Genomic DNA, 21,671 nt, shown 5'->3' on the forward strand with positions numbered 1-21,671 from the left:
AAATTACTTATATAATTTTTTAGGGTTCCATTGAGTTCACTTCTTTATGTCATGGGGTACATTTCTTCTTTTTTTTCTAGACACTGTATATGAATTATTGCCATTGAGGTCGACAAAGAAGCAATTGGGTGAAATGATTTTTAGATTGCATAAAAATAATCATTGTGTGTATAGAGGACATGTGCTGATTAGAATTATGACAGTCTATACCAGAGGTCTCAAACTCAGGCTGCTTCGTGCGGCCCCCAGGCCCGTTACCCTGTTAACTATCGCGGCCGGTGCAGGGGCCGCAGCCACTGTCTGCACTTTGTTAGATGAATGTTTTGCCGGCGTTGTGCTCTCAGAGTCAAGGGCTCTGCACGCGCAGCGTCGGCAAAACATTCATCTGACATAAATCGCTACCAGGGACTGCGGCCCCTGCACCAGCCGCAATAGTCACCAGGGGCACAATCCTGCAGACAGCAAGAAGCAGAGGTGAGGCAGCCGAGGGAATGCAGGACAGGTGAGAAGAATATTTTTTTTTTGTGTGTGTATGTGAAGGACGGCACATTAACCCCTTAGCGACCTATAACGTACTGGGTACGTCATGGCTCTCTGGTACTTAAGGACCCATGACGTACCCAGTACCCAGTACGTCATGGCGAAATCGTGGCTCCGGAGCCCCGATGGCTGCGATTGCTTTGCAAATACCTTAGATTCGGGGAGGAGCGGAGCGGACCTCAGGAGGGGTGGTGTCTCCTCCCCGGATCTACGGAGGCTGTGATTGGCTGAGAGGCGTTCGTCAGCCAATCACAGCCACTGTAATTTTTCAGCCATTGAAAATGGTTGAAACATTGAAATCCAACCATGATCAGTGCAGCTACAGCACCAATCATTGGCTGGAGCTGGGTGACCTCTGTTTCACCCGCCCCCAGCTCTGATTGGAGAGACCAGCCTTGTGACCGATCTTTCCAATCACTGTGGATCTGGGGCCGGAGACCGCTCCCAAGTACCCTTACCTTCACTCCAGCGTCTGTGGAAGCTGAGGACTGGAGAGCGATCGGTAAGTTATAGTCACTGCCCCCTTTCAGCTGCCGCTGCTTGCCCTCCCACCCACTACTACAGGATGGGGACATGACTATAGGATGGGGACAAGGTGGGCACATGACTATAGGATGGGGACAAGGTGGGCACATGACTATAGGATGGGGACAAGGTGGGCACATGACAATAGGATGGGGACAAGGCTGGGAACATTACTAAAGGATGGGGACATTACTAGGATGAGCATAATACTATTGGATGGGGCCATTACTATAGAATGGGGACAAGGCTGGGGTCATTACTATAGGATGAGGACAAGGATGGGCACAGTACTACAGGATAGGGACATTACTACAAGGGGACAAGGATGGGAAACATTACTATAGGATAGTGATATGGCTGGGGACATTACTATAGGAAGGGGACAAGGATGGACCTATTACTACAGGATGGGCACATTATAATAAGATTGGGACAAGGCTGGGGGCATTACTATATAATGGGACAATACTGTAGGATGGGCACATTACTATAGAATGGGACAACTATATGATGGGGACAGTACTACAGGATAGGGAGATTGCTACAAGGGGACAAGGATGGGGAACATTACTATAAGATGGGGACAAGGATGGACACATTACTACAGGATGGGCACATTACGATAAGATGGGGACAAGGCTGGGGACATTACTATAGGATGGGGACAAGGATGAACACATTACTGTAGGATGGGGGAGTAGGATGGGGCACGATACTACAAGGGGAAAAGGATGGGCACATTACAACAAAATGGGGAACATTACTAAAAGATGTTGGCCAAAATTTCTATATAGTGATAATTGTAACACTATTAGTTACAAGAAAGGGATAAAATGTAAAAAAAAAAAAACAAAATAAGGCATGCCTTTTTTTTTACCAAAATTTTTTTTTTTATATTTAACCAAAGAATTTGCACATTTGTTATAATAAACAACTGAAAAATGTTCAAAATCAGTGATCCAAAAGGTGTGTAAATAAAAATATATGGTACCAATAAAAATGTCACTTTGTCCTGCAAAGAATGCGGCCCCCCAAATTATTTCTTTTCCTCTGTGCGGCACATACACCCAGCCGAGTTTGAGACCCCTTATCTATACGCACAGAATGATCCATTGATGATTGTTCTGTGCGTATCAGTAGCGCGATCGGCCTGTACTGATGAAACAGGCTATTAAACAACTGCTGATTGGCAAACAAGCAGCCGATCAACGTTCGATTAGCAGTCGCAGGTCGCCTAATGTAAATGCACCCTAGGGATATGATAATTTAGACCCTTTAACAGAAAATATAACAGCGTCATAAAATTAGTTTAATGCATAAAACATTATCTGACATTTTCAAGAGTACAAATGGTTTGCACATGCATAACAACAAATCTACTGTAAGTGGGTTCATTATGCAACATAATCCTCATTTGTAATGAGAAATTTACATGGTAAATGTCATCAATCTATTCATGTCACCAACCTGACACCCACACAAGCCCTAGGTGCTCCATCTGCGCAAGATCCTGAAAAGATGACTTGCTGGGATTCCCTACGCCAGTGGCAGAACTTTAAAATCATAGGCACCAATGCAAAATGTCCAACAGCGCGCCAATTATTATATCTTTGTAATTATCGGTGTTACCATCTCATAGCTCACAGTCAATGTACCCAGTATAATTATGTTCCTGCTAAGGACTAGAAAACACCATTTTGATATCCAAAAGGACATCCACATACTATGAACTATTAGCCTTCACTCAAGTGAAATGTCATCAATATTAAATTATTAAAGGGAACCTGTCAGGTGCAATGGACCATGAACCACGAGCAGTTCTGGGTGTATATTGCTAATCCCTGCCTAACCGTCCCTGTATACACCAACATAGATAAAGAGATCTTTAGAAAAAGTATTTCTAAAGATCCTATATGATATGCTAATGAGCGAAGGGACTAGTCTCAAGGGCGTTCGTTACTGAGCTCATTCCGCCCTCTTAGCATGGTAGCACACCCACAGGGGCATGCTGACATGCTATTCAATGCCTATTGCCCTGCGTCATCACCAACAGTGCCGCACATACCTGTCCGCTGCTATTGCCTAAGATGCCGGGCGCTGCACATGATCAGAAGTCACCGCACTTCCGGTAATGCGAACTAGACCTCTCTGAAGCTAGGACACATACACCTGGCTTCATAGTGTACATAACCACAAGTGCCATGACCTAATCATGCGCAGTGCCTGGCGTCTGAGGCTGTAGCAACGGACAGGTACGTACGTCACTGCTGGTGATAACACTGGCAGTGGGTATTGAATAGTTTGTTATCACACCACTATGGGTGTGCTAACATGCTAAGAGGGCGGAATGAGCGCAGCATCTAACTCCCTTGCAACTAGTCCCTGAGCTCATTAGCATCTCATATAGGATCTTTCGAAATACTTTTTCTAAAGATCTCTTTATCTATGCTACTATAGCCTGGGACAATTAGGCAGGGATTAGCAGTATACACCCAGAACTACTCGTGGTTCTGGGTGCATATTGCACCTGAGAGGTTCACTTTAAGTGCTATGGCTGGTGCTTTGGTGCCAACCTAAATGAGCATAAAGTCAAATGCACAAAAGGCATACAGACTGGCCCATAGATGTGTACAGAGCCATATTACGGTCATATACATAGAGGGTTTCTGTCTCTGAAGCCTTAAAGGGAACCTGTCAGGTGCAATATGTGTAGTGGCCTGGTCCAGATTGTGTCTGTTTCTTTAAGTACATTTACTTATATGTAATATTATTCTTTATGTTATAAGTAAAGCATTTTTCATTTCTTGTGTTCTAGCACCATCTACTGGTGAAAACTGTAAGAATCTGAAGTGTGCATTGGGTGTTTTCCTATTGGCCAGTTCTTGGTCACATGGCTCAATAGGTGGAGCTATTCTCCAGCCTGTGTCTGGAAAGAACTGGAATGTTCTGGTTCTGGCTGAGTCTCCTCTGAGGGAAGACATTATGTGGCGTTTCTCTTCACCACAAGACTCCTACTAGGCCCGAGGCCTAGAATTTCACCATTTACTGATTTTTACAGCCAATATACTGAAGGCTTCCTATCCTGAATCCTCACTGGCCAGATACACATCTCTTCAGACAGTAGGGCATACTGAGTATATACCAGACCCTACTGCACGCAGCTTGGGGAAGTTTGAGGGTCTCCCACCCCACTGCAATATTAGTGGCTTGCATGCCATTGTCCACGCACCAGCCGTCCGGTCCCTGTAGCGCACTGGGCAACTTTCTACATTTGCTTACAAGTACTGCACGTGTCTTAACTAGCAGTGAAATTAACCCCAGGACTCCAGGTCTGTACAATCTTATTACTGTATCATATCTACCCTCTAAGCTCAAGAGACTCTGAACCTGCTAAAAGCATACCAGTATTAAATCTGAAACAAATCGTGCTCTTAAAAGCTACAGAACCCTAATTACACTTCAGCATTCAACTCCAAGCTGTATTTGCCATGGCCTACCCACAAAAGACTGAAACATACAGTATATTCCGTGTTGTTTTCCTTTGTTCCCGCTGTATTAAAGCAACTGTTATCCCCAAGACCGTGTCTGTGGACTGTCCATCAGCTGTGGATACTGTGTGGGGGTGGATAGCAGGGAACATCAGGGCCTGGTAGACCACCCAGGGAACACAGCCCCTGCAACCTCGTGCCAGAACAGCAACTGTGACATATAGAACATTTGAGGTCCTCTGTCCCTGGGCCCTTACAAAGGTCGAATTTGGCGTCACGAACAGGATCATTCCTCTGTGCCCATTTTCTCCTACTGCACTACAAGTCTCAGCAGTGCTATATTCAAGAGGGGGAGCCTTCCATCTCAGAGACTGGGTTGGTGCATAATAGTGCATCCCTTAAAGCTACAGTGTCGTCATTATTCTTAAAGAAACAGTACTTACATCATCACCAAAATGTCTGAACCTCTTCATAATCACCAGGCTGAGTCTATTAACTCTGTATCATCATCATCATCATCATCATCAGAAGCTAGTGCTCCAGTGGAACAGGCTAGTGCCGCCAACCCAGTTCCAGCCCCTGTCATGGCTACCAGCATGCTATTCTTCATTGGAACCTCTGGTCTCCCAAACTACAGAGGAGATCCTCATACACTTGCGGAGTTCAAATAAAAGATGATGTATACTCTTGACCTTTTCTCACTTTCTCCCCATCAGCAGGTACAACTTCTCCTGGGACAGCTTGATGGACCAGCTGCTGAGGAAGTCCGTTCCTGGCCATCTACCGAGAAAACCAGTGTGGAAGCGATCCTCACCCGCCTGAGAAAAGAATTTGAATGCCAATCACCCACCAAGGTTCGTCTCAAATTTTACAACAGACGTCAGGGAGCAGGTGAGACTCTTAGGAACTACGCACTAGCCCTTCAGTCTGCCTACAGGGCTTTACAGCAAATAGACACTATAGATCCTGCTGCTGCAGAGAACATAATCACCGACAGATACATAGAAGGTTTGGACTCCAGGCTAGTACAAAGTCAACTCCGCATGCTAGCAGCACAAAATCCAAACATGACTTTCTTAGACTTTAAAGCTCTAGCCCTGCGAGTAGTGGGTACTTACTCACCTTGTACCAGCTATGCTCTTGCGCCTCGTTCCTCCGACCTTGCTGCTGGAATTTCTACTGTATCTAATCTTTCACCTGTTTCCCCTATGCAGGCCACAGTCTGTGCAAGCCCCTACTTTCATTCATGCACCTCCTACCACGGATGCACTTGTCCAAGTCCTTGAATCTGTGTTCCAAGCCTTTAAGGAGCTAAAAGGCCAACCCCCTGCATCATGTGAATCATCTGTAAACTGGACATTGTCCCCAGAGCCACTTTCTAGTAGGCCAAGTCCTGATAGGCCCCCTCCTGGAAGGCCTCCATCTGGTGATTGTGTGTACTGTACTTATTGTGAGTGTCTTGGACACTACAAGTATCAATGTTATAAGTTAAACGGGCCACCCCCGAGGCCAAGAGCCGCCCCTCGGGAGGTGAATCCAAGGGCCCAAAGGGACAATCACAATGGATTTCCCGGGTTAATCTCCAAGTGCCCGTATATAACCATATGGATTGATGGTGTACCTCTAGAAGCTTTAGTGGACACTGGTTCACAAGTCACCACAATTGAGCGACAAGCCTTTGAAAAGAATTGGGACTTTGATCTCCTGAATCCAGTGGGTAAAGCAAAGTTAGACTTAATTGCAAGTAATGGTCAACCTATTTCCCAGCTACGCTACTGGGAACCCACAATCCAAATTGGTGATCGCAAGTTACCAGGTCAAGGTGTAATTGTTACTGAGGCTGAGGGAGATACAACAGCAGTAGTGTTAGGCATGAATGTCATTCGCCATGTGTTTACTGAATTGCTCGCTGCCTTGCATGCTTCTCTCCCTTCTGCTTCTCCCCCTTACAGGCAAGCTGTTCAGCGGACTATCAAAGTGCTCTGCGCCCAACAGAAATTTGCCAACAGTAAAGGTGAGATCTGCAGTGTGCGTATCACTGACGCACGACCAGTTACCCTGTCAGCAACAGCGAGACTCTAGTCTGGTGTCGAGCTCGACCAGGAATTGACAACGAGGACTATGTAGCTCTTCTTGACTCCATCCAGATTGAAGGACAGCCCCTGGTAACGCTGCCAGAAGTATTGTCACCGTCTCAAATGGTAGAGTACCAGTACGGCTAATCAACCTAAGTGATGCGCCCATCGAGCTATACAAGTTTAATTCAGTTGCTCAACTGTATAACCTTGATCCAGACGACATCTTAGATGAAGAGACACTTGCTCATCAAAAGTCGTTAAAAGCCACTCCCAGAGGCTCTAATACACCCACTACCTTCTGGTGGAATGAACTTAATGTTGGAGATGCTAACACTCCTATCGATACATCAATGGCGTAACTAAACTTGCTAAGCGACACAGCCAAGCTTTCAGCAAGAACCCTCTTGACTTCGGCAAGACTACTCTGATCCAGCACAAGATCAACACAGGTGATCATCCTCCTATCAAGGAAAGACACCGTCCAGTACCTCCTGCTAACTATCAACAAGTAAAGAAGCTGTTAAAGGAGATGAAAGATTCTGAAGTAATCCGAGAAAGTCAAAGCCCGTGGGCTGCACCCATCGTCCTGGTGAAGAAGAAGGATGTTAACATCAGATTTTGTGTCGACTACCGAAAGTTGAATAACGTTACACACAAAGATGCCTATCCTCTTCCACGGATTGAAGAATCCATCACCGCTCTTGGCTCAGCTGCATACTTCTCCACTCTCGACTTAACCAGCGGTTACTGGCAAGTACCCATGGCTCCTGAGGATAGAGAGAAGACAGCTTTCACCACCCCAATGGGACTCTTTGCGTTTAACGGTATGCCGTTTGGGTTATGCAACGCCCTTGCTACATTTCAGCGACTCATGGAAAGATGTCTTGGTCACCTCAACTACCAGAGCGTTCTGTTATATCTTGATGATGTTGTCGTATACTCTCGCACTTATGAAGACCATCTATTCCACCTTGCAGAAGTATTCCAGGTACTTATTGAACATGGTCGGAAGCTAAAACCGTCAAAGTGCCATCTGCTCAAGCTGAAGGTCAACTACCTTGGTCATGTTTTAAGTGCCGAAGGTATCCAGCCTGATCCTGAAAAGATCTCAGCTGTGAACAACTGGGACACCCCAAGAACCGTCAAAGAAGTCAGAAGTCTGACCCAGCAGCTTGCTGGGTCAGATGTGGGGGAGCATCGTAGTAGGGAGCGGCAGGACGGTGAGGTAGGTAGCTGGGTGACAGTTAGAAAGGGGGGTAAAGAGAAAAGTGCTAGGAAGGCTAGTCCTGAACTGACACACCCCAATAGGTTTGCAAACTTGGCAGATGAGGGGGATGACATTACAGGGGTAGCATTGCTGCAGCAAGGCATGACCTCTGAATGCCAGAGGAGTGTCTGCTCCAGTAAGGGGGGGAATAGGAGTGCAGGGCAGGCAAGACAGGTACTGGTAGTGGGGGACTCAATTATTAGGGGGACAGATAAGGCAAATCTGTCACAAAGACAGGGATCGCCGAACAGTGTGTTGTCTTCCTGGCGCACGAGTTCGGCACATCGCTGATCGGGTTGACAGATTACTGGGAGGGGCTGGGGAGGACCCAGCGGTCATTGTACACATTGGCACAAATGACAAAGTTAGAGGTAGGTGGAAGGTCCTTAAAGATGATTTCAGGGAATTAGGTTGTAAGCTTAAAGCATGGACCTCCAAGGTTGTATTTTCGGAAATACTACCTGTGCCACGAGCCACACTAGAGAGGCAAAGGGAAATCAGGGAGGTTAACAGGTGGCTCAGGAATTGGTGTAGGAAAGAGGGTTTTGGGTTCCTGGAGAATTGGGCCGACTTTTCAGTTGGCTACAGATTCTATGCTAGGGATGGGCTGCATCTTAATGGGGAGGGTGCAGCTCTGCTGGGGCAGAAAATGGCTAGAAGGTTGGAGGAGTGTTTAAACTAGGAATGGGGGGCGAGGGTATTCACTTTATAGATATGTAGTGCAGATAGTGACCAGGGCACAAGTAATGAAATTGTGGGTGGTACGGGGGGAAGCGTTAGGACAGTTAATACAGTAAGCAGGAATACAGGTACAGAGTCATACGTAACGTGCATGTACACTAATGCCCGAAGCCTCACAAATAAGGTGGAGGAATTAGAATTAATATTGTTGGAAGAAAATTATGATATAGTGGGGATATCAGAGACATGGCTGGATGAGAGCTATGACTGGGCTGTTAATTTACAGGGTTATAGCCTATTCAGGAATGACCGTACAAATAAGCGAGGGGGAGGTGTGTGTCTATATGTAAAATCATCCTTAAAACCCATCCTGCGTGACAAAATATGTGAGGGTACTGAGAATGTAGAGTCCCTATGGGTGGAGATAAGGGGGGAGAGAATGAATAATAAAATACTGATAGGGGTGTGTTATAAGATGCCGAATATTATGGAAGAGGTTGAGAATCTCCTCATAAAGCAAATTGATAAAGCAGCGAGTCTCGGAGAGGTAATTATTATGGGGGACTTTAACTATCCTGATATAAATTGGGGAACAGAAACTTGCAGTTCCAGCAAAGGAAATAGATTTTTGATAACAATGAAAGATAATTACCTTTCACAAATGGTACAGGACCCCACAAGAGGGGGAGCACTACTAGACCTTGTACTAACCAATAGGCCAGACCGCATATCAAATATACAAGTTGGGGGTTACTTGGGGAATAGTGATCACAAAATAATAAGTTTTCATGTATTCTTTAGTAAGATGTATAGTAGAGGGGCTACAAGGACACTAAACTTCAGGAAAGCAAATTTTAAACGGTTGAGAGATGATCTTAGTGCAATAAACTGGGATGATGTACTAAGTAATAAAAGTAATAAAAGTACACAAAGCAAATGGGAGACTTTTATGAGCATCCTGAATAGGGCTTGTGCAGAAAATATACCCTATGGGAACAAACATGCTAGAAATAGGAAGAAACCCCTATGGCTAAATAGAGCTGTAAGGGAAGCAATAAAAGAAAAACAGAAAGCCTTAAAAGAATTAAAGAGGGTAGGTAGTGATGAGGCATTATATAATTATAGAAAATTAAATAAAATATGTAAAAAGCAAATTAAGTTAGCCAAGTTTGAGACAGAGAGACTCATTGCAAGAGAAAGTAAAAATAATCCTAAAATATTCTTTAACTACATAAACAGTAAAAAAACTGAAAAGCGATAGTGTTGGCCCCCTTAAAAATAGTCTTGGTGAAATGGTGGAAGGGGATGAGGGTAAAGCCAACCTGCTGAATGAATTTTTTTCTACGGTTTTTATACAAGAAAATGCCATGGCAGATGACATGACCAGTGATGCCATAAATTCACCATTGAATATTACCTGCTTAACCCAGCAGGAAGTACGCCGCCGCCTCGAAATCACTAAGGTTGACAAATCTCCGGGCCCGGATGGCATACACCCCAGAGTACTACAGGAATTGAGTTCTGTGATAGATAGACCATTATTTTTAATCTTCACAGATTCCTTAATAACAGGGTCAGTACCGCAGGACTGGCGCATAGCAAATGTGGTGCCAATATTCAAAAAGGGGACAAAAACTGAGCCGGGAAATTATAGGCCGGTAAGTTTAACCTCTACGGTTGGTAAAATCCTTGAGGGGTTCTTAAGAGATGCTATACTGGAGTATCTCAAGAAAAATAACCTTATGACAGAGTATCAACATGGGTTTATGAGGGATCGATCCTGTCAAACTAATTTGATCAGCTTCTATGAAGAGGTAAGTTCAAGCCTGGACCAGGGAAATGCAGTGGATGTTGTGTATATGGACTTTTGATACGGTGCCACACAAAAGGTTGGTACATAAAATGAGAATAATGGGGATAGGGAAAAATGTGTAACTGGGTTAAAAACTGGCTCAGTGATAGGAAACAAAGGGTGGTTATTAATGGTACGTACTCGGACTGGGTCTCAGTTCATAGTGGGGTACCACAGGGGTCAGTATTGGGCCCGCTTCTTTTCAACATATTTATTAATGACCTTGTTGGGGGCATGCGGAGTAGAATTTCAATATTTGCAGATTTGCAGATGATACTAAACTCTGCAGGGTAATCAATACAGAAAAGGATAAGTTTATATTACAGGGAGATTTATGTAAATTGGAGGATTGGGCTGAGAAGTGGCAATTGAAGTTTAATGTAGATAAATGTAAGGTCATGCACTTGGGTAGAGGAAATAAAATGTATGATTATGTACTTAATTGTAGAACACTGGGTAAAACAGAAAAAGACTTGGGTGGATGGTAAACTTCACTTTAGTGGACAGTGTCAGGCAACTGCTGCCAGGGCTAATAGAATAATGGGATGTATTAAAAGAGGTATAAGTGTTCATGAAAAAAATATAGTTCTACCTCTGTACAAGTCACTAGTGCGACCTCACTTAGAATACTGTGTACAATTCTGGTCACCGATATATAAGAAGGACATAGCTGAACTGGAAAGGGTGCAGAGAAGAGCGACCAAGATCATTAGAGGAATGGGTGGGCTGCAATACCAAGACAGGTTATTAAACTTGGGGTTATTTAGTCTGGAAAAACGAAGGCTTAGGGGGGATCTAATCACAATGTATCAATATATGAGGGGACAGTACAGAGACCTTTCCAAAGATCTTTTTACACCTAGGCCTGCGACTGGAACACGGGGGCATCCGCTACGTCTTGAGGAAAGAAGGTTTAATCATAATCACAGACGAGGATTCTTTACTGTACGAGCAGTGAGATTATGGAACTCTCTGCCGCATGGTGTTGTAATGAGTGATTCACTACTAACATTTAAGCAGAGCCTGGACGCCTTTCTTGAAAAATTTAATATTACCAGTTATGTATATTAGATTTTATGACAGGGTGTTGATCCAGGGAACTAGTCTGATTGCCGGATGTGGAGTCAGGAAGGACATTTTTTCCCCATTGGAACTTGTTTGCCACATTGGGTTTTTTGGGTTTTTTTTGCCTTCCTCTGGATCAACATGTTAGGCTACGGGTTGAACTAGATGGACTTAGAGTCTCCCTTCAACCTTAAAAACTATGATACTATGATAAGTTTTCTAGGTTTTGCGAGCTACTACCGCCGCTTCATACCTCATTTTGCGCAAATAGCAGAACCCCTTACAGAGCTGCTACGGGGTTGCCCTAGAGAAAACTACGACAGAAGACTTCCAATTAATTGGTCTGAGCAACGAGAAACTGCCTTTCAGATGTTGAAAAGTCTATTGACTTCACCTCCAATTCTGGCGTACCCTGACTACCGCCATCCTTTCCATGTCTACACGGATGCCAGCTACCAAGGCCTCGGAGCGGTACTATCACAAGTCCAGGATGACAAAGAGAGAGTCATTGCATATGCCAGCCGAAGCTTGAGAGGTGCAGAGAAAAACAATAGCAATTACAGTTCGTTCAAGTTAGAGCTGCTAGCTCTTGTGTAGGCAGTCACCGAGAAGTTCAAAGATTACCTCGCTGCTACACCCTTCACAGTTTACACGGACAATAATCCTCTCGCTCATCTTAATACTGCACGGCTAGGTGCTCTTGAACAGAGATGGGCTTCAAGATTGGCGAACTTCTGCTTTGATATGAAGTATCGCAGTGGCAAGATCAACATCAATGCCGATGTGTTATCCCCGTTTGCCCAAAGGAGAAGAGCCTCCTGAGGAAGATCTGTGGGAAGATGTTGAGATGCCTCCCTTCTATCAAAGGTTTGTTACACAGAATGCTGTTGCTGCTACACAAACTGATGAAGTTTCTCAACAGAAACCTGTCTTATTCCAAGATCCATCGAGATGGCAAACTCTTCAAAATGAGTCTCGTGTCCTAGGTGAGATCTATGATTACCTGACTACTGGGAGAATACCTGTCAGACGACGCAGAAGATGTCCTGATGTTGACCTTAATCGTCTCTGGAGACAGCGCAAAAGACTCTTCATTCAAAAGGGCTTGATCCTGCGCAATACCCTAGACCAGTCATGGCGAACCTTTTACAGGCCGAGTGCCCAAACTGTAGCCTTAAACCCAATTTTTTTTCCGAAGTGCCAACCAATCCTATTATATAAAGAATTGATTTTAATCTTACCTTTGCCGTCTTCTCCTCAGCAAGGGGCATCACGCTCATGCATGCTTACCACACATTGAAGCTGAGCCCCTGCCCTTTCCAGACACAGCAGTTGGATTGATCTTTCTGGAAAGAAATTGCAGCATATTAGACAGATTTTAGCATGGAATGCAATCAGAGGTCACCCTGTAATCCACATCTACATTTCAAAGTCTGAACATCTCGAAATCCCATAAAGACATACGAGTGGCTCCCCTCCCCTTTCATTGTGTAGTTCTGTCCCCCTTCCTCGGCCACTTCCTGGTAAACATGTCCCCCATCCTGATATAGATTTCCTACATTCTGGTATATTTGTCCCCATCATGGCCCCATCCTGGTAAATGTCCTCCATCCTGGTAAATGTTACCCATTCTTGCATGTTCCCCCATGCTGGTAAATGTACCCCATCCTGACATATTGCCCATCCTTGTAAATGTTCCCCCATCCCGGCATGTACCCCATTCCTGGTAAATGTTCCCAATCCTGGTTAATTTACCCCTTCCTGGTAAATGTACCCTATCGTGGCATGTTTCCTCCATCCAGGCATGCATGTTTCCCCATCCTGGCATGCATGTTTCCTCCATCCTGGCATGCATGTTTTCCCCATCCTGGCATGCATGTTTTCCCCATCCTGCCATGCATGTTTTCCTGCATCCTGCCATGCATGTTTTCCTGCATCCTGCCATGCATGTTTTCCTGCATCCTGCCATGCATGTTTTCCTGCATCCTGCCATGCATGTTTTCCTGCATCCTGCCATGCATGTTTTCCTGCATCCTGCCATGCATGTTTTCCTGCATCCTGCCATGCATGTTTTCCTCCATCCTGGCATGCATGTTTTCCTCCATCCTGCCATGCATGTTTCCTCCATCCTGCCATGCATGTTTCCTCCATCCTGCCATGCATGTTTCCTCCATCCTGCCATGCATGTTTCCTCCATCCTGCCATGCATGTTTCCTCCATCCTGCCATGCATGTTTTTCCCATCCTGCCATGCATGTTTTTCCCATCCTGGCATGCATGTTTCCTCCATCCTGCCATGCATGTTTTTCCATCCTGGCATGCATGTTTTCTCCATCCTGGCATGCATGTTTCCTCCATCCTGGCATGCATGTTTCCTCCATCCTGGCATGCATGTTTCCTCCATCCTGGCATGCATGTTTCCTCCATCTTGGCATGCATGTTTCCTCCATCTTGGCATGCATGTTTCCTCCATCTTGGCATGCATGTTTCCTCCATCCTGCCATGCATGTTTCCTCCATCCTGGCATGCATGTTTCCTCCATCCTGGCATGCATGTTTCCTCCATCCTGGCATGCATGTTTCCTCCATCCTGGCATGCATGTTTCCTCCATCCTGGCATGCATGTTTCCTCCATCCTGGCATGCATGTTTCCTCCATCCTGCCATGCATGTTTCCTCCATCCTGCCATGCATGTTTCCTCCATCCTGCCATGCATGTTTCCTCCATCCTGCCATGCATGTTTCCTCCATCCTGCCATGCATGTTTCCTCCATCCTGCCATGCATGTTTCCTCCATCCTGCCATGCATGTTTCCTCCATCCTGGCATGCATGTTTCCTCCATCCTGGCATGCATGTTTCCTCCATCCTGGCATGCATGTTTCCTCCATCCTGGCATGCATGTTTCCTCCATCCTGGCATGCATGTTTCCTCCATCCTGGCATGCATGTTTCCTCCATCCTGGCATGCATTTCCCCCCCCCATCCTGGCATGCATTTCCCCCCCCCCCATCCTGGCATGCATTTCCCCCCCCCCCATCCTGGCATGCATGTTCCCCCCCCATCCTGGCATGCATGTTTCCCCCCCATCCTGGCATGCATGTTTCCCCCCCATCCTGGCATGCATGTTTCCCCCACCCATCCTGGCATGCATGTTTCCCCCCCCCATCTTGGCATGCATGTTTCCCCCCCCCATCTTGGCATGCATGTTCCTCCCCCCCACCCTGGCATGCATGTCATCCCCCCCCATGCTGGCATGCATGTCCCCCCCCCCCATGCCGGCATGTGCGTTCCCCCACCCCACGCCGCCATGTGCGTTCCCCCACCCCACGCCGCCATGTGCGTTCCCCCACCCCACGCCGCCATGTGCGTTCCCCCACCCCACGCTGCCATGTGCGTTCCCCCACCCCACGCTGCCATGTGCGTTCCCCCACCCCACGCTGCCATGTGCGTTCCCCCACCCCACGCTGCCATGTGCGTTCCCCCACCCCACGCTGCCATGTGCGTTCCCCCACCCCACGCTGCCATGTGCGTTCCCCCACCCCACGCTGCCATGTGCGTTCCCCCTCTCCCACCCCACGCTGCCATGTGCGTTCCCCCTCTCCCACCCCACGCTGCCATGTGCGTTCCCCCTCTCCCACCCCACGCTGCCATGTGCGTTCCCCCTCTCCCACCCCACGCTGCCATGTGCGTTCCCCCTCTCCCACCCCACGCTGCCATGTGCGTTCCCCCTCTCCCACCCCACGCTGCCATGTGCGTTCCCCCTCTCCCACCCCACGCTGCCATGTGTGTTCCCCCTCTCCCACCCCACGCTGCCATGTGCGTTCCCCCTCTCCCACCCCACGCTGCCATGTGCGTTCCCCCTCTCCCACCCCACGCTGCCATGTGCGTTCCCCCTCTCCCACCCCACGCTGCCATGTGCGTTCCCCCTCTCCCACCCCACGCTGCCATGTGCGTTCCCCCTCTCCCACCCCACGCTGCCATGTGCGTTCCCCCTCTCCCACCCCACGCTGCCATGTGCGTTCCCCCTCTCCCACCCCACGCTGCCATGTGCGTTCCCCCTCTCCCACCCCACGCTGCCATGTGCGTTCCCCCTCTCCCACCCCACGCTGCCATGTGCGTTCCCCCTCTCCCACCCCACGCTGCCATGTGCGTTCCCCCTCTCCCACCCCACGCTGCCATGTGCGTTCCCCCTCTCCCACCCCACGCTGCCATGTGCGTTGCCCCTCTCCCACCCCATGCTGGCGCTGCCGCACAAGAGTTATAAAAAAAAAAAAAAAGCAACATACAACTTACCTGCACACGCTCCCCCGCTGCGCGCTGCTGGGTCCTCAATTCCCACGCGGCCAGCAGACGGCGCCGGCGCTGCTCTCTGACGCTCCTCCGTCTCCTAGGCAACCCACTGCAGCCTGGGGGGGGAGGAGTGTCAGAGCGGAGGAGAAATGTCTCCTCCGCTCCAACACAGATTTGATCTGCCGGCGCGACTGCACTAGCAGATCAAACCTGCAGCATCGGGCGACAGCACGCGTGCCACCAGAATGGGCTCAGCGTGCCCCTGGTGGCACGCGTGCCATAGGTTCGCCATCACTGCCCTAGACCCAGTTTCAGGTGAAAGGCTACATCAGATTCTAATCCCACGGCAAGATGCCAGAATTGTTCTTGATGCCTACCACGACCAGTCTGGGCACTTTGGCGTGCACAAAACTGAAGCCACCATACGCCAACGCTTCTATTGGATTGGGATGCGGTCAGACATAGAAAATTGGTGTAGTGAATGTCCAGCCTGCAACCTCACCAAAGTCGGTAAGAAAGATGCCAGAGCTCCTCTTCATCCAATCCATTCTCAGAAACCAAACGAGCTAGTCACTCTTGATCATGTGAAGCTAGCACCAACTCATTCAGGCTACATGTATGCCTTAACCATGGTGGATCACTATACTAAGTGGGTTGCTGTTGTGCCGGTAAAAGACCTTACAGCTCGGACTACAGCTATCACCTTCTACCGTGAATATGGGAGACATTACGGTTGCCCTGAAGTAGTCCTCACAGATCGTGGATCTGCCTTTGAGTCACAATTATTTCAAGAACTCTGCCAATTCCATGAGTGCAAAAAGCTGAGAACAACCGCCTATCATCCCCAAGGAAATGGCCTCTGCGAGAAAGTCAACCAGACCTTCATCAATATGCTGCGAACAGCATCTGTTACCAAACAAGCTGAATGGCCTCAATTGCTTGACGAGTTAGTGGAAATCTACAACAATACGGTCCACTTTCCTACAGGCTACTCGCCATATTATCTGATGTTTGGAAGACAAGGTCAACTCCCTAAAGATCGTTCTCTTGGAATCCAAGTCCCTGACGTGATCAATCCCCTGCCAAAAACTGATTGGGTCTCAGAGCATCAGCGAAGAATACATGAAGCCCAACAGATTGTTGATTACCGAATGGGTGAAGCTCGCCGTCAACAAGAAAAGAGCTATAATCAAAGAGCTAATGCTTCCCCACTTCAAGTTGGAGACAAGGTATAGCTAAAGAAGTACCACAGTACAAGAAAACTCGATTCACTCTGGGAAACAGAGCCAAACACCGTTATAGCTATCCCATATCCTGAGTCAGATGTCTATGAAGTGAAGAAACCCGGAATGGCCCCACAGATTGTGCACAGAAACTGCATGAAGCTATGCACCAAAGAGGATCTACTGGTGATGTCATCACCTCCTCCACAAGTTATGTCGGTCTACACACCAATTCCTGCAATGGAAACACCAGCCAGACAACCTACTGTGGAAGAATCCCTCTACAACACTCAATTTATCCTTCCATGCTATCAATATGTCCCCATCTCGGTTCCTGCTCCAGTTGCTGCTCCTCTGCCAACTTCAACTGAGCCAGCAAACAATATCATTCCTGCTCAAGAGGAAGATCAAGTGTTGAGGCGTTCAGAGCGAAGCACAAAAGGAGAACTTCCAGCTCGCTACAGAGACTAAAAGGTCATATCCTTTTCCATGAGTATATAATCTTGTTTATTTATTTAGCTGGATAGTTAGTTTAGTAAATGTTTAAGCCTCTGCACCTGGGTAATACCAAGCACCTGGTTTATTATTTGCACAATTTTCTATATACAGCTATGGACTTATGGACTGTTTGTTGCCACTAAAGTGCCTTTCCAGAGCCTTTCATATGGACGATAGTATATTGCGGAAAGAGACTATCTCATATTGGCACTACCACATTCATGTTTTGCATTTTTTCATTGCCTATTGTTCTTCCGTCTGGTTGCATATTCTTGCCTTATTGTTACACATATATTTTCTTCCTTTCTTAGCAGTCCTCTACTTGCACAATCGCCGAGGACGGCTCACCTTCAGAGGGGGAGTATGTAGTGGCCCGGTCCATATTGTGTGTTTCTTTAAGTACATTTATTTATATGTAATATTATGTTATATGTTATAAGTAAAGAATTTTTCATTTGCTGTGTTCTAGCACCATCTACTGGTGAAAACTGTAAGAATCTGAAGTGTGCATTGGGTGTTTTCCTATTGGCCAGTTCTTGGTCACATGGCTCAATAGGTGGAGCTATTCTCCAGCCTCTGTCTGGAAAGAACTGGAATGTTCTGGTTCTGGCTGAGTCTCCTCTGAGGGAAGACATTATGTGGAGTTTCTCTTCACCACAAGTCTCCTACTAGGCCCGATGCCTAGAATTTCACCATTTACTGATTTTTACAGCCAATATACTGAAGGCTTCCTATCCTGAATCCTCACTGGCCAGATATACATCTCTTCAGACAGTAGGGCATACTGAGTATATACCAGACCCTACTGCACGCAGCTTGGGGAAGTTTGAGGGTCTCCCACCCCATTGCAATATTAGTGGCTTGCATGCCATTGTCCACGCACCAGCCGTCCGGTTACCGTAGCACGCTGGGCAACTTTCTACATTTGCTTACAAGTACTGCATGTGTCTTAACTAGCAGTGAAATCAACCCCAGGACTCCAGGTCTGTACAATCTTATTACTGTATCATATCTACCCTCTAAGCTCAAGAGACTCTGAACCTGCTAAAAGCATACCAGAATTAAATCTGAAACAAATCGTGCTCTTAAAAGCTACAGAACCCTAATTGCACTTCAGCATTCAACTCCAAGCTGTATTTTCCGTGGCCTACCCACAAAAGACTGAAACATACAGTATATTCCGTGTTGTTTTCCTTTGTTCCCGCTGTATTAAAGCAACTGTTATCCCGAAGACCGTGTCTGTGGACTGTCCATCAGCTGTGGATACTGTGTGGGGGTGGATAGCAGGGAACATCAGGGCCTGGTAGACCACCCAGGGAACACGGCCCCTGCAACCTTGTGCCAGAACAGCAACTGTGACATATAGAACATTTGAGGTCCTCTGTCCCTGGGCCCTTACATATGCACCCAGAACAATGAGCAGTTCTGGGTGTACATTTCTAATTGTTGTCGGCCTTGTCACCGCTTCAGCACTTCCGGTCATGCACACTATGAAGCCGGGTGTAGGCGTCCCAGCTTAAGAGAGGTCTAGTGCGCATGACCAGAAGTGCCGGGACTTATGATTATGCACACTGACACTAAACCCGGTGTCTGAAATGGTAACAACAGACATAGGTACGCACATCACTGATGATGACGCTGGGCAATGGGCGTTGAATAGCATGTTAGTACACCCCTGAGGGCGTGCGAACATGCTAAGAGGGTGGACTAGTCAGGGGAACTAACACCCTTGCGATTAGTCTCTGGCCTCATTAGCATAAGATAAAAGATCTTTAGAAATACTTTTTCTAAAGATCTCTTTACCTATGCTAGTGTATACAGGGACAGTTAGGCAGGGGTTAGCAATATACACCCAGAACTGCTCGTGGTCCTGGGTGCATATTGCAACTGACTGGTTCCCTTTAACTATTAATGGATGGCTTACATTACGTCAAAATGATTTTCTATTACTGGCAGATCATAATCAGTAACGCTGACTAAAGCTGGCCATACACCAAAGAATTTGGACAGAAGAAGAAAAAGGGAGATTGTTGGCCAAATGTCAGCACCTTTTCCATGAACAAGCTTGAATAATGCCAACCGCAGAAGGATATATGGAGAAGTTAATCTGCTTTGTTGGACTTTCTGGTCATTACTGGATATTGTACTTGGAAAGTCAGTTCGTGGAAAGATAGATCGGTATCCCATCACAGGAAAGCCCGTCTGGACCACAGACCCGCAATTTTTCATTAAGACTTTTTTTTATTATTATTATTTTTTTTTAACCCTGCATTTTACAGTGTCCATTGCACACTTATAAGTGTAAAGTGAAGAAAAAAAAAAAACAGGATTTTCTTTAACTGTACAGCATAAATGTGTGGATGGAATCACATTGGTATATTTAAGTTTATGCAGTGGGAATTTTCCTAGCACAAAAGCAGACACTATCAAACACAATGTAAAAACAGCCTAATTTATGGCTTTGATAGCCAAACCTAAAACGGTCTGACTTATGCGGGCGTCACACGAGACGATCTATCGTGCGATGCATCGTCGGGGTCACGGGTTTTGTGACACACATCCGGCATCATTTGCGACGTCGTCCCGTGTGACACCTACGAGCGACGCAAAACGTTTCAAATAGTTTGTCACACGTCGCTCATTTTTAAAAAATCGTTTATTTTTCTTTCAGCTGGTTGTTCATCGTACCCGGGGTAGCACACATCGCTCCGTGTGACACCCCAGGAATGATGAACACAGCTTACCTGCGCCCCGCGGCACCCGCCGACAATGCGGAAGGAAGGAGGTGGGCGGGATGTTTACGTCCCGCTCATCACCGACCCTCCGCTTCTAGTGGCTGGCGGCTGTTTGACGTCGCTGTGACGCCGAATGTCCCTCCCCCTTCAGGAAGAGGATGTTCGCCGCCCACAGCGAGATCGCTCAGCAGGTAAGTACGTGTGACACCGGTTTAACGACTTTGTGCGACACTGGCAGCAATTTGCCCGTGACGCACAAATGACGGAGGCGTGTACGATCGCTCGTGCGATTGCACGATAGATCGTATCGTGTGACGCCCGCATAACTGAACATTGTCCAGAAAATAGTCATTTAAAGTCCAGATGTTGGGCCAGCTTAGGCTGTAGTACTGTCTGTCATGCAAATACTATTAAAAATATTAAAGTCTTGAAGGAGTTCCCAGAGGTGTCATGTCATCTGAAGCAGCTCTCCATCCCACCCTCTCTTGGTTACACGGCCCTTACATACAGTAGTTGTGCTTGGGTCATTGTCCTGTTGCATCACAGGAGCAAACTAGGTGGTATAACTTGTCATTGCACAATTCTATAGTAGCCATGATAGGTACGTGTGCATTAACTTTGCAATATATCACCATCACTGACAAAAGAAAGGCACCATCACACATCTTCCTTCATGGTGGGTAGTACACATGGTGAAACCATAGGTTCACTTTTTCTGCATCTCAAAAGATATGGAAGTTGGTACCAAAAGTCTCAAATTTTGACTCATCTGACCACAGTACAAATTTCCACTTATCTAATGTTCAATCCTTGTTTGCGGGCCTCAGTAGTGTCCTCTTTGCAGCAACTTGACCATACAGACCTGCTTCTCGCAGTATCCCGTTTATAGTTGATGCCGACATGTCTGCTCCTTGAGGTCATGCACCAATTATAGCAACTGGTGAACTTATCCTAGGAAGGAAAAGTAATTCTTATGCCGGCGTCACAGGCAATTAGTTGCCCGTGGCGCACAAAGTCGTTAACCCCCGTCACACGCACTTACCTCCCGGGCGACGTCGCTGTGGGCGGCGAACATCCTCTTCCTGAAGGGGGAGGGACGTTTGGCGTCACAGCGACGTCACACGGCAGCCGGCCAATAGAAGCGGAGGGGTGGAGATGAGCGGGACGTAAAATCCCGCCCACCTCCTTCCTTCCGCATTGCCGGCGGGACGTAGGTAAGCTATGTTCGGCATTCCCGAGGTGTCACACGGAGCGACGTGTACTGACTCGGGAATGATGAACAACCGGAGCACAGAAGGAGGACCGACATTTTGAAAATGAACGACGTGTCAACGAGCAATGATAAGGTGAGTATTTTTGCTCGTTCACAGTCGTTCGGAGGTGTCACATGGTACGATATCTTTGACGATGCCGGATGTGCGTCACGAACGAT

The sequence above is a fragment of the Anomaloglossus baeobatrachus genome, chromosome 3, assembly GCF_048569485.1.
Source record: "Anomaloglossus baeobatrachus isolate aAnoBae1 chromosome 3, aAnoBae1.hap1, whole genome shotgun sequence".
NCBI classification, from domain to species: domain Eukaryota; kingdom Metazoa; phylum Chordata; class Amphibia; order Anura; family Aromobatidae; genus Anomaloglossus; species Anomaloglossus baeobatrachus.